The sequence below is a fragment of the Colias eurytheme genome, chromosome 3 (assembly GCF_061535395.1).
Source record: "Colias eurytheme isolate Ceu_HAF_F1 chromosome 3, ilColEury1 Martin Lab GWU primary, whole genome shotgun sequence".
In the NCBI taxonomy this organism is placed as follows: domain Eukaryota; kingdom Metazoa; phylum Arthropoda; class Insecta; order Lepidoptera; family Pieridae; genus Colias; species Colias eurytheme.
In genome coordinates this window covers 4,627,341-4,639,253 of record NC_142982.1, presented here as the reverse complement: position 1 = coordinate 4,639,253, position 11,913 = coordinate 4,627,341, and positions in this window count along the sequence as shown.

The window sequence follows — 11,913 nt, the reverse complement described above, 5'->3', positions numbered from 1 at the left end:
TAGGAAATACAAATTCTGAACATTCCTAACATAAGTAATACCTAGTATTTTTTACTATAACGGTGTATTTGATTGTCAAAATATAATTAAATCTATTAAATCCGATTTAGATTTTAGATGTAGAGCAATAAATATTAAAATCATTGTGTAATTGTGTAACTTATTGAAGATTTTTTGTGTCATAATTTACATTTTTTTTTCTCTATTTCAATTGTTTTAAAGATTCATAGTAATAAAATTTCGAACATATGACCAGAGGCTCATAAACGACGATGTTCTAAAAAGCTCCAGAGCCTCGGTCACCGCTGCAGAGTGGCCAGCTTATCGGTCTTCTATCGGATACACTTTGGAGAGTACGCTGTGCAACTGCAGAATCTCGTTCCGCCATCCCCGTTCTTCCATCGATCGTCGAGTTGCACAGATTCTAGGCATCGCCATATGGTGGACGTTCCATGTACCCGGACTAAGCGGTTCTATTCCACATTCTTTATCCGAACCGCGAGGGACGTATGCTTCCTGAATCTGTGTTCCCCGACGAATACAATATGGGGGTCTTCAAGCGTAGAGTGAACAGGTACCTTCTTGGGAAGCGCGTTCCATCTTAGACCACGTGGCGAGATTGTGGTCAAGCGCTTCCCTATTCCCAATAAAAAAAAGTTGGGTTCGCACAGCTACCTATCTAATAAATTAAATAGTATACACTTAACATAGTGAAAAGACCATACAATTAGGACAGACTCTGAAAAGTAATGTTTTCAGAATGATTATAACTTTCATAGAGCAAGCGTGATTCAATTCGTACAAAGCATGTTTAACTTAGCAAATAATACTTATGATAGCGATTTTTTTCTATGAAAACAAAACAATTACAAGCAAGCAAGTTGTTAATTAATACACAATACTTAGATCAATATATCTTGACACTAATTGATAATCTGAATGCAAATTGCTTACGACAAAAAAACACTTTTTCTATTATAAGCACTGAATAAATTAGCTCTTTTACTAGTTGTATGCGCTAGGTGTCTAATTGATAACTTTTTAATCATTTTTTTTGTTTGTTTATTCGTTAGATGGATGAAATTTGAATGATTTTATAGTAATTTAACTTTTTTAAAGGTGTGGTGCTCAATACCCATAGCTGACTCTACATAATATATTTAAAGAAATTAAAAGAAAATTTTTATGGCTCCAGATGGAGATATTCCCAATGTTAATACAATAATAAGAACATGTTATAACAACTGATATTAAATAGATAATAAAATATTTTACAATTTTAGCCTAATTCTACTTTGGATTCCGTGAAGGCATACTTCACGGAATGAAATGCGTAAATAAAAATAAATAAGAAATTAATAATCTCATCTAATTGATAGTCAAAGCATAGCAGGATAGTTTCCTCACATAAACAATTGTTTCTGCTATTTATTACAATAGCGAACAAAGCGCAAGCATGGAATCGTTTTACATATGTATAGTGGTATAGGGTGACCTTCATAAATCCTTTCCGACATCATGACGAAGCCATTGTCTACGCTGACTAACCAGGGTGGCTTCCCTGAAAGCTGGTGGTGGTGGACTCACCAAGGTCAAGGACGTTTTTGTTGTGCCATATACCACAGTTCAAACACCGGCAAGTCATGATTATGTCGATAATTTGAAGTTCTTTGTCATACGAAAGTCATGGATAATGTGAATAACGGATTGCGCAATGCTGATACAAAATAAAAAAATTAAAATTATATCGCTAAGATCACAATTGACTCTATCGAAATATATTTTATTTTGATGGCGTGATTGTCGAAGTAATTAGTCGTTGAACTGTTGTATTGTGAACTGATGCTGACCCAACGAAAGAAAAAACGTTCCAGGTGATTAGCATGTTTTCCTCGTGATTTTTTAGAAGTTGTAAGAACTTAGTCTCCACCTAAGGACTAAAAATTTTACATTTACCTTAATAAGTAGGTACAATCGATTACTAAATATTTTAAATAGGCAGACTCACTTGTATTTTTTTCCAATCAAATGAACTTTAATACATAAATGAAATTAAATAGATCTACAGAAAGCACATATATTTCGATTATATTTTCTTTTTAATATTTTAAATATGTAATAATAATTAATTGTTGTATTAATTTTGCATGGATACGAATTAAATTTATTTAGGTACGTAATTTGCAAATGTTACGCACAACGACTAAAAAAGGCAGCATATCGCTTCATATTTATAGAATGCAAATAAAATTATTACGGCTTTTAAATGTAGTTAGTTTAGTTAAATAATAATAAACACAATATTATTTAACTAAAAATTTTACGTAGATATTCCATTTATTATCATGTACATTTTTGTTGCATGCTTCAAGCCTTTTGCTTATCAAAAATCAAACGTACCTTTGATATACGGCTTAGCATTAGTAACATGAAGAGACCCTGACTTAAAAAACGCTTTAGCTTTCTATCCATAAAGCAGTAATTTCATTTCCCACAAGGTTATCTTATACAAGCTAGACTGAAACTTAGTTCCTTGAATAAATGGTTCGAATTGTCACGTTTTATTGTACTCGTCAAATTTCTCTTTTATGTATTTAAAATTAATAGTTCTTTGTTTAATATTTGTCTATTTTATTTTATTAAAAGAATGACAAAACATGTAACAGAAGCGATTTTGTGGTACAGAAGGCGGCATTATCGCTTTAGAGCGATCTCTACTAGACATCTAAAATGCAAGTGTCCTACAAAAAAACAAAAACATGCAACATGACGTATTGTTATATTTAAAGGTGATAGGCAATATGAAATATTACTAAGGGCCGATTTTTCAATGCTTGGATAAAACTTATCCGTCCAATAAAGTATTACACAATAATATTAAAATCTCACGTAAACTGTCAAATACGGGCAATTAGAATACGTTTTTAAAATGGTAGTTTTATACATTATTCGACTAATAAGTTTTATCCAAGCATTGAAAAATCGGCCTTAAGTATAATAATTCTTAGGTGTAGCTTGTTCTTGTTCGAAGATCATTTACGGATACAGAAATCAGTAAGACACATTTTTGGTAACATTGAATTTTGGCCATGGGCACAACACTACTAAGTGTAGAGTTATTGAGAGACCTCAAAAATACCAATTATACACCTTACCTGCATCATTAACGTTCACAGTTCCATTAAAAACTACTCTAAAGACGTTAATGGTGGTGTTAATTGCACACTTCCTTAATTGTTGAAGCTGATGTTGCGTGTCTCGTTAGTGGGATGACTCCTGATACCAAACACTCAGATTAATAGACTTTAACGACGCTTAGCAATACTCATACTCATATTACTGATAATAATAATACATATGCGGTTATTATCTAACAGGAGATATGTTTGCATTATTAAATGGATCAATAAATGTTCTTTTACCTTAAAGCATCATTGAAAAAGTATTTTTTATCAAAACTAAATAAAATTGATAATAAAATTGAAAAGCTTCATCGAGAATCATCACTTTATCCAATGGTGAAAGTTGTTTAAAAATTGGTGCATTCGTTTTTGAGTTAATCGCGAACAGACACATATTATATGCGTCTATGTATGTAAAGTGTAGTATAATTAGATGCACCATATTTATTATTTGCAACGAAAGAATACCAGCTAAGTCAATGATGGTGACATGTATATTATAATAAATATCTGAATTATTTTAACGTCAAAATACTTGTACAGTGTACCTACCAAAATTTGCATTTTACTAATTAATAATTATTAAAATGGATTAACTACTGTCATACAAACGACAAATTAATTGTTGTTTGTGGTTTAATGAAATAGGAAGACATGTTAAACAATGAAGGTACTTAATAATGCAATAAAAAATTAACGCGTGGAAATCTCTTACGTTTTATCTACGTAAGTATATGCTATCTGTTCTACGTTATGTTATTAAAATATATAAGTGCTATAAAAGGTAGTACAACAAGTTTTATACTATGTTTTCATATTATAAACAAGGACGGTCCTAAAATGTAACTTTACATTATCTATAAAATATCATGCGATAACTCAAGGGACGTGAGGTAGAGCTCTGTTATATAATAATTATTTTTTTTAATACAAGTGGATATTTTTTTTTCTTATTTCAAAATTTATTCATGAAATATAGTTGGAGTGAAAAAACATTGCAATAATACCGTAGAATCGAAATTCGATTCTACATAGTTATAATCTGTGCTCTATCTTCTATATAATATCAATTAGATATATATGTATATATATATATATATATATATATATATATATATATATATATATACATATTGGGGGGGAGTATAACGCGCATTTTCATTACTGTAATTCTAAATCCACACTTAGTAGACTTTCCTGGTCCATCCTTGAACAAATGATGGTGAATATTTTTAGGTAACGATTTTAGATTAAACATATTTTTGTAAGAAGTAAGAACCCCTTTCACAAGGAAAGTGGCCCTTCCAGAGTGCTCCAGTTAGCTCTTTTCATTGAAATAAAAATTATTACACGCAGCAAATAATCAGATAGCGCTGTTAGAGTTGGCCTCAAACTTCAATGCTGGATTTCCTCACTTATTTGGCAGGTTTGCGGTTTCGGGTGAATGACTGCATCTTGTACAAGTTCAAGTAAATGTGTTTATCGTTATTGTGTGCATAGTTCATTTTATTATTTGTTCATCGAATTTCTGTGTATAGACATTGTTAAAATGATGGTGAAAATAGCGTATTTTGTTATTTGGTAGTCGTAAATTAAGGAAACATTGTCTAAATAAAAACATGTGCATTATTTGTGTTTATTGTGAATGAACTGTAATATGAGGTACAAACTTCCAAATAGATTATCGAGATTTAGTTTACTTATGTTTAATAAGATAGTTATAAGTATTATAGTTATAAGCACATTAACATTTTATAATTTTGACTATGACTAAAATAAAATTTTCAGTTGTTGAAAATAATGAAAATTATATTTTTATATAGTTACCTAAATAAAATCTTTAATTGAAACAATTTAATTAAAAACAGTACAGATATTTTTATCTAATTGAGATGAAATCAGCCGGAGCTTTTTAATGAAATATCTTCTCCGTCTGTATCTAGGTTAAAATTAACGAGCTTATGTTTGTGATCGACACCCACGCACTTAAACCGTTACAGTTGGGTTTTATTCAATATGCAATGAGTAATTATTTCTTAATGCTTTTACTTCCGCTTCTTATTATAACAAGGAATATCATTTTATAGCTTTTTAATAAAATAGACAGATAGTTCAGTTTCGACGCAAATTAAGAAATAGAAAACAAAAAAATAATAATAACTAATAAGTACCTAATATAAAATAATCATGAAAAACTACGGCAATCTTCTGCATCGTATTTTTTTTTTATTCTTCGCTAATAAATAAATTAAAAAGTATCAATTATTCCCAAAATTTCAATTGCTATTCCGTCGAGTGATGTTAACACGTCTACAAGATCTGCATCACAATCGATACTTCATCCAATATAATATTCAAGAGAAAGAATTTAAACAGGCTATTGACTGAGTAAACTGGGTTTACAAAAATAAGTCAAAATGACCCAAACAATAGGAGTCGCGAACGCTGTAGGTCGATGTTCGTGTGTAAAAAAATAAGGAATTCCTGCACGACCTGAGGCTTTTCAACTCTGAAGTCTGAGTGAATACCATAATTTATCGAACACATTTTTAGATATAATTGTTTGAACATGATGTGAATTATGAAGCTCTTCACAAATTTTTAAGCGTACGATTTGTTTACAATTATACATTGTCCGTCATAAAACTATCAATTACATATTTGAAATCTGATCATTGTGAGCATATTAATGAACAACGTTGGATTTAAACTTATTTTAGATCTTTATATATATTTTACATAATCATACTTATATTTTAATATTTTTACTGTTATTGCATATATTGGCCTGTAGAAGTATAATACCGTACATACCTATACCTAATATGTAAGCTGATCGTAACCTATGGAAAATAAACCAAAGCTAAGGATAACAAACATTGTTCTTGAGATTATTATCTTAACTACGTCAAATTGATCAAATGACAGGTTGCCTTTAATATAGATTAATCGACATAATACACAGATACGTGGTATTACGTAAATTAGTTTCACGGAAGCGAGCCGTATTAGTATTTTCCGATCGAGAACTTTGTCAATTTATAAGGAAATGTGTTGGAATATAATCAGAAATTACAATGACCAATATAACCACAAAATAAAAAAGCTATTGGTGGCTTTGTTACCGTGAAATGGTGATAAAGTAATTTCTTATTTACCACGTCATTCCGTGTTTTATTTACTTAGCAACTTACAATAGATACCTACGTCTGTCCGTAACTTTCAATCTTATGAACTCATACATTTCATTTAGTAATGTTAATTTTATCAATCAAGTTGTAACAACCCATTAGTTGATAAGTATAAAGGAGAGACGTTCATATTTAAGGATTCGTTATGGAAATAAGTACATACATGAATTTATTAAAAGCGAGAAAATACAAAAGAAATGGAGATCTAGATTTGACGGTGCTCCAAATATCTACTCGACAACAATAAATACCACTTCTCAGACCATAATACCAATATTCTTATTACATTCCAAGAAATCTTCTGGTCATAATCGGATACTCATAGTCATAACTCATCCATGTGAAGTTTCTTAGGCTTTATAAATTAGACTTTTAACTAAAAATCCAAAATGATCTTTTTTAACAATAATAGTGTCAAATCACTATTTTTGGTTAAAAATGATTATACCTTTCTTCCCATTACATGCATCGTTTTTTAATGTCCTGCACATAAGCTGTAAACAAGTGTGCCCAAATCAAAAACAAAATGCGACCTCGAAACCTTCACAATAGTGCTTCGCATCGTTGTTTTTCATTATTTCAATAAAGCGAAACAAAGGAAGTCGAACTTACGTTCAAGACTGTAACTGTAAATTTTGTAACAGTTGTGTTACATAAAGCAATGAATAATGACCATTCTGTGGAGCATGCGGTGACTCATGCATCTCCGTTAGAAGAAATTGGCACGTCTGCTATAACTTCCTTCCTTTCCTTCAAATGTAATAAAGGATTAGATAAATATAAACGTCCTGACTATTTGGATGATATCATTGTTCACATTGAGAAAGTGATATGCTATTGTTTATAATGCTAGCTGGGATTCTGATCTTAAATTGTGAACTGAATGAAATTAAATGTATCTCTCTTAGCTACTTCTATCATTTTGTAAACATAAATAGAACGAAATTTGTATACCTCACTCTCTCTTATTATCTTACCAACGTTTTAATTTAACCTTATGAATATCTACAACTTCAACTGTTACACAAATATATATAAGCTCCTGGAATTCTCTACGCGTCAGTTCAGTAGAAGTATTTATACATAATATTAAAACATAATATTCTCTACAACATGTTAGAATATGTATGTAAAATATGTTACCTATATAAAAATGCGGAAGGATCGTTATGTTACTGCCTCCGCAATAAGCTGTGAATCATACCACAGACCACAGTGTCCCAAAAACGAAATTTCCTAAAGTTTCTTGAATCATGGCATACCGTATGGTATCTAATATGTAACATTCTTGTAACTACTCGTATTTTCCCCCTTGACAGTACAATGTTCACTGATTTAAACTGTAAGTACACATAGTAGATCATTGTATTGACGCGCTCTGTGTGCCACTTTATATGAGTCAACTCCATAGCGTTTTCCTAGTATTAAATGGTCCAATTTCAGAACGGTGTTAAGACTCACCGCACTTGAAAGATTTCGGTAATTGGTACAGACTACAGACTAATAGAAGTGAATTTAGATTTTTACTATTAAAGAAAAAAAAGACGTGTGGCACTCGGGGACTGCCGCGGTAAAGCTATTGCATGCTATGCCTTCAAGCCACACCCCCGTGCCCGTCGGAGTGGGGAGCGTGAGGTTTTTTTCGTTACGGAATTTCTGGATTCGGTCCCCGCGCTCAAGGTCCGCGATAGAAGCTATGCAATAGCTTAAAAAGTCTCTTAATATACGTAGGTATAGTATTATATTACCTGTGGTATAGAGATATATATATAGGTAGTTGTATTTTTAATTGCTCAAAATGATAGAAATGCATATCAAATGGAAAATTGAAAACGAAAAAGAAATCAGATTTCCTAAGTAAAATTCCGCGTCACCTTCAATCCTGAAACACTCGTCATGAATCCCTGATTACCTATTACATACTTGCTTCATTAGTTCTATGAATTACAATATAAGTACTGAAACTCAATTGATTACTTGGAACGAGAGATTTAGGCTAATGTTTTCAATTGAATTTCATAAAATTAATCTGACCTTATAGTTTGATGTGAAATAGTGAAATTATATATCATTTAAAACAAATATTAAAAATGCACTTATATAAATTGTTATTATTTATGAATGAATCATCGTAAGAACTGCAGCAATGTTACTGTAAGTGATATCAATTGAGTCATGAATATAAAATAAAACGTGTTTTTGGAGGATTCCGCTTTTTTTAAATCTACTATGAAGGTTTTTCTTATAAATGTTCATTTTTATTTTTTAATGTATGTATCTTTTAAGATATTTTAAACTTGATTCATCATTTATAATTAATCTCATGTCACCACACCACACAAGTACTGACTGGTCACGGCGGATTCGCCTTCTACTTGAACAGATTCAAGCTGAAGGAGAATCCGTCGTGTCTATGTCAGCCCGGAGTAGAGGAGACGGTTCCTCACCTGTTACTCGAGTGCCCAATTTTTGCAAGCAATAGATATGCTATTGAGCAAAAATTGGGCATGGCGATGACGGGTGAGAATCTGCCTTCCGCCCCGGGGGATAAGTGTAGGGATACTTTCTTTAAATATTGTAAATATATTGTAGAAGTAGTCAATAAGCGAAACAATGGCGTGTGATGTGATTCTGTGATATTACTATTAGGATAGTTTCAATTTTTGTAGCATTTATTTTATTTACCCAGTATTTTAATATCTTTGACTTTGTATTTGTAATATTTTTAATTTAGTAATAATTTTATTTTTAATTAATTATGTGTGTGTAAATAAATAAAAAATGAAAATAATGTCTCTGGACAATATTCCAGAGGTGGCGCGAACACCCTGTGATGGCAGGTGCCTTTTAAAAAAAAGCTCATGTTAAGTTCATCAAAAAGTAATTTCCAAATAGGTAAGTATGTACAAGAGCATAGATAGTACGTAAGTCATTACATAAGTAGGTAGGTTCTACTCAACAAATCAAAAGCGATTCCCTAAAAAAAAAAATATGCAAGTAGTTAAAGCTTTTAAAGATAAAAATAAACACAACCACAATGTCTTAGAAAAACATTGAGGCGCTTAATATAAACAATACATAATGAGACCTTTGCAATCACCGTGCAGATAAGAAGGCATCAATCATTGGAGCGTGGCCAGGCTCGGGGATCGACTAGGCAGTAGGCACCTATCCAACATTTCCTGGTATACTGACTTCATTATCTTCCACACAATATCCTAATTACAAGATTCCATTATTCATAGAAACAACGAATAAAACCCCAATAGGAAAACTTCGCAAATGATTTACTCCTCGCTGTTCCGCGCTAATTTTAAGCGAGTCGCATATAAATGGGATTAGGTTGAAAATTGACATGTTAATGACTATGTGTTTGGAGTGAGGAAACGTATAGTATAGTTGAAATCAGCTGCGTACGTATCTCGGATGTCGCTAATTCCGTGCGCTTGCGTTGAATCACTAATCAACAGCTAGTGTAGTGTATATCAGTATTCTGCTAGCACCTACTGACCAGCACACGACGAATCGCTAAAAATACAAGATACGAGGGCACTTCATGGCCGACATGGCCTTACTTGGATCACATAAAATAACAACCAAATGTTTGTTCCTGTTTTGATAAAGATTTTAGTACCTTTTAATGTGCTTCAAGTTACAGGTGGTACAATGAGATTTCTTGGTGTAAATAACTGGATAAACAAGTTGTCTCATCTTATGAATTTACCAAGGTTTTCATGAAGACTTTCTTTTTCTCTTTCATGAAGACATAATAAGAAATATTAAATACCACCAGACGCATTTTATGTAGGTACTTATGTCAAATGCCCTGTATGTCATACCTAATTCCAGAAAAAATAATGTTCATTCAGGAAAAGAATATGAAAAGCAACGCATAATCTATATTTATTTATATACAAGCGATAGTTGGGTAATTTACATTTTACAACATTCTAAATATAATTTTCCTTCATGTACTCAATCGTGTATATGGAATTCACAAACGATTATTTATTTATCCTGATAAATGTTGTGTTGCTACGGCCAATACGGATGGCAAAAGAACAATATTATACGAAGCAAATTTATTTAAAATGCAAATTAATAGCCATGAGAAATAAAATAATAGTTGTAATGGAGTTGGTAAATCATTTATTGTCACAGTCTTACCAAATGAATCAAAATTACAGCACTACATGTATGAGTAATTACATTATACAAAACACAGAAATATTAAATAAAGCAAACGAACTTTAATTATTTTACAATTTTGAATCTTTGCAACCTTGAAACGCCTTATATTTGAAGCATGATATTTCATTTCTCATTTTCGGTATTATTGTGAATTCTTTACCATCAGTTATAATACCTACGTTTCCATTTCAAAACTGACTAGAACAAACATAAATAATTGACTAATAATCAATTATTTACTATGGACAAAACTCGTATGTACATAATTATAGCAATGATGATCAAATATTCCAAAGTAACAAATGTAAGAAAGCTATGATTCTAAATTCTACACTTATAAAATATTCATGGAAGACATATGAACAAAGCTTAGTCTTGATGTAATAATTATATTAATCTAAAGATAACTTTACGTGTTCTGTAATAGTATACAGTATAGATAATATCTACTATGAAAGTTCCAATACTACCTTAGTTAATAACAACTAGCTTTCCGCCTGCGGCTTCGCCCGCGTTTTCAAAGAAAAACCCGCATAGTTCCCGTTCCCGTGGGATTTCCGGGATAAAACCTAGCCTATGTTACTCGTGGATAATGTAGCTTTCGAATGGTGAAAGAATTTTTAAAATCGGTCCAGTAGTTTATGAGCCTATTCATTACAATCAAACAAACAAACAAACAAAGTTTTCCTCTTTATAATATTAGTGTAGATAAGTATTTAATTCTATACATACACATAACACTGTAACAACTATCAAAGATACTCGAAGATCAGTACTTTTATTTCTTACAATATTAAACAAATTTTCTTCGAATATTGACTTACTTTTACATTCTACCATTTTTTGGACATTCATAAGGATTGAACCATATTTTTTATTGTTTGAAGTCTATTGCTATAAGCCATAATATGCCATAACTCCACCTCTGGGCTGCAACTAACGAATTTAACATAGTGACGCAATAATAGACAATCCAACCTGCAAAGCCATGATGGAATGTAATTCCGCTTTTTAAATCCGTTCTTTTAATTTATTTGTAAAATTACGTTACATGCGTATACAGATATAGACGTAAATAAACAATAATATTGTAATGGAGTATTGTGTATTTATTTTTAACACAAGACAGAAAACATTACAACTGCTCTGGATATGAAATATCAATGCAGTGGCAGTTAACATAAATTCCAACTCTACATAAATATTGAACCATCTTCTATGGATAATAACTATGGATAATAATAAAATAAAATGTCTCGATAGAGCTTGATAACTGCACCCAAATAAAGTCATAAAACAGTTAAAACAAAACACAGACGTATCGTGATCAAAGTATGCTATATTTATGC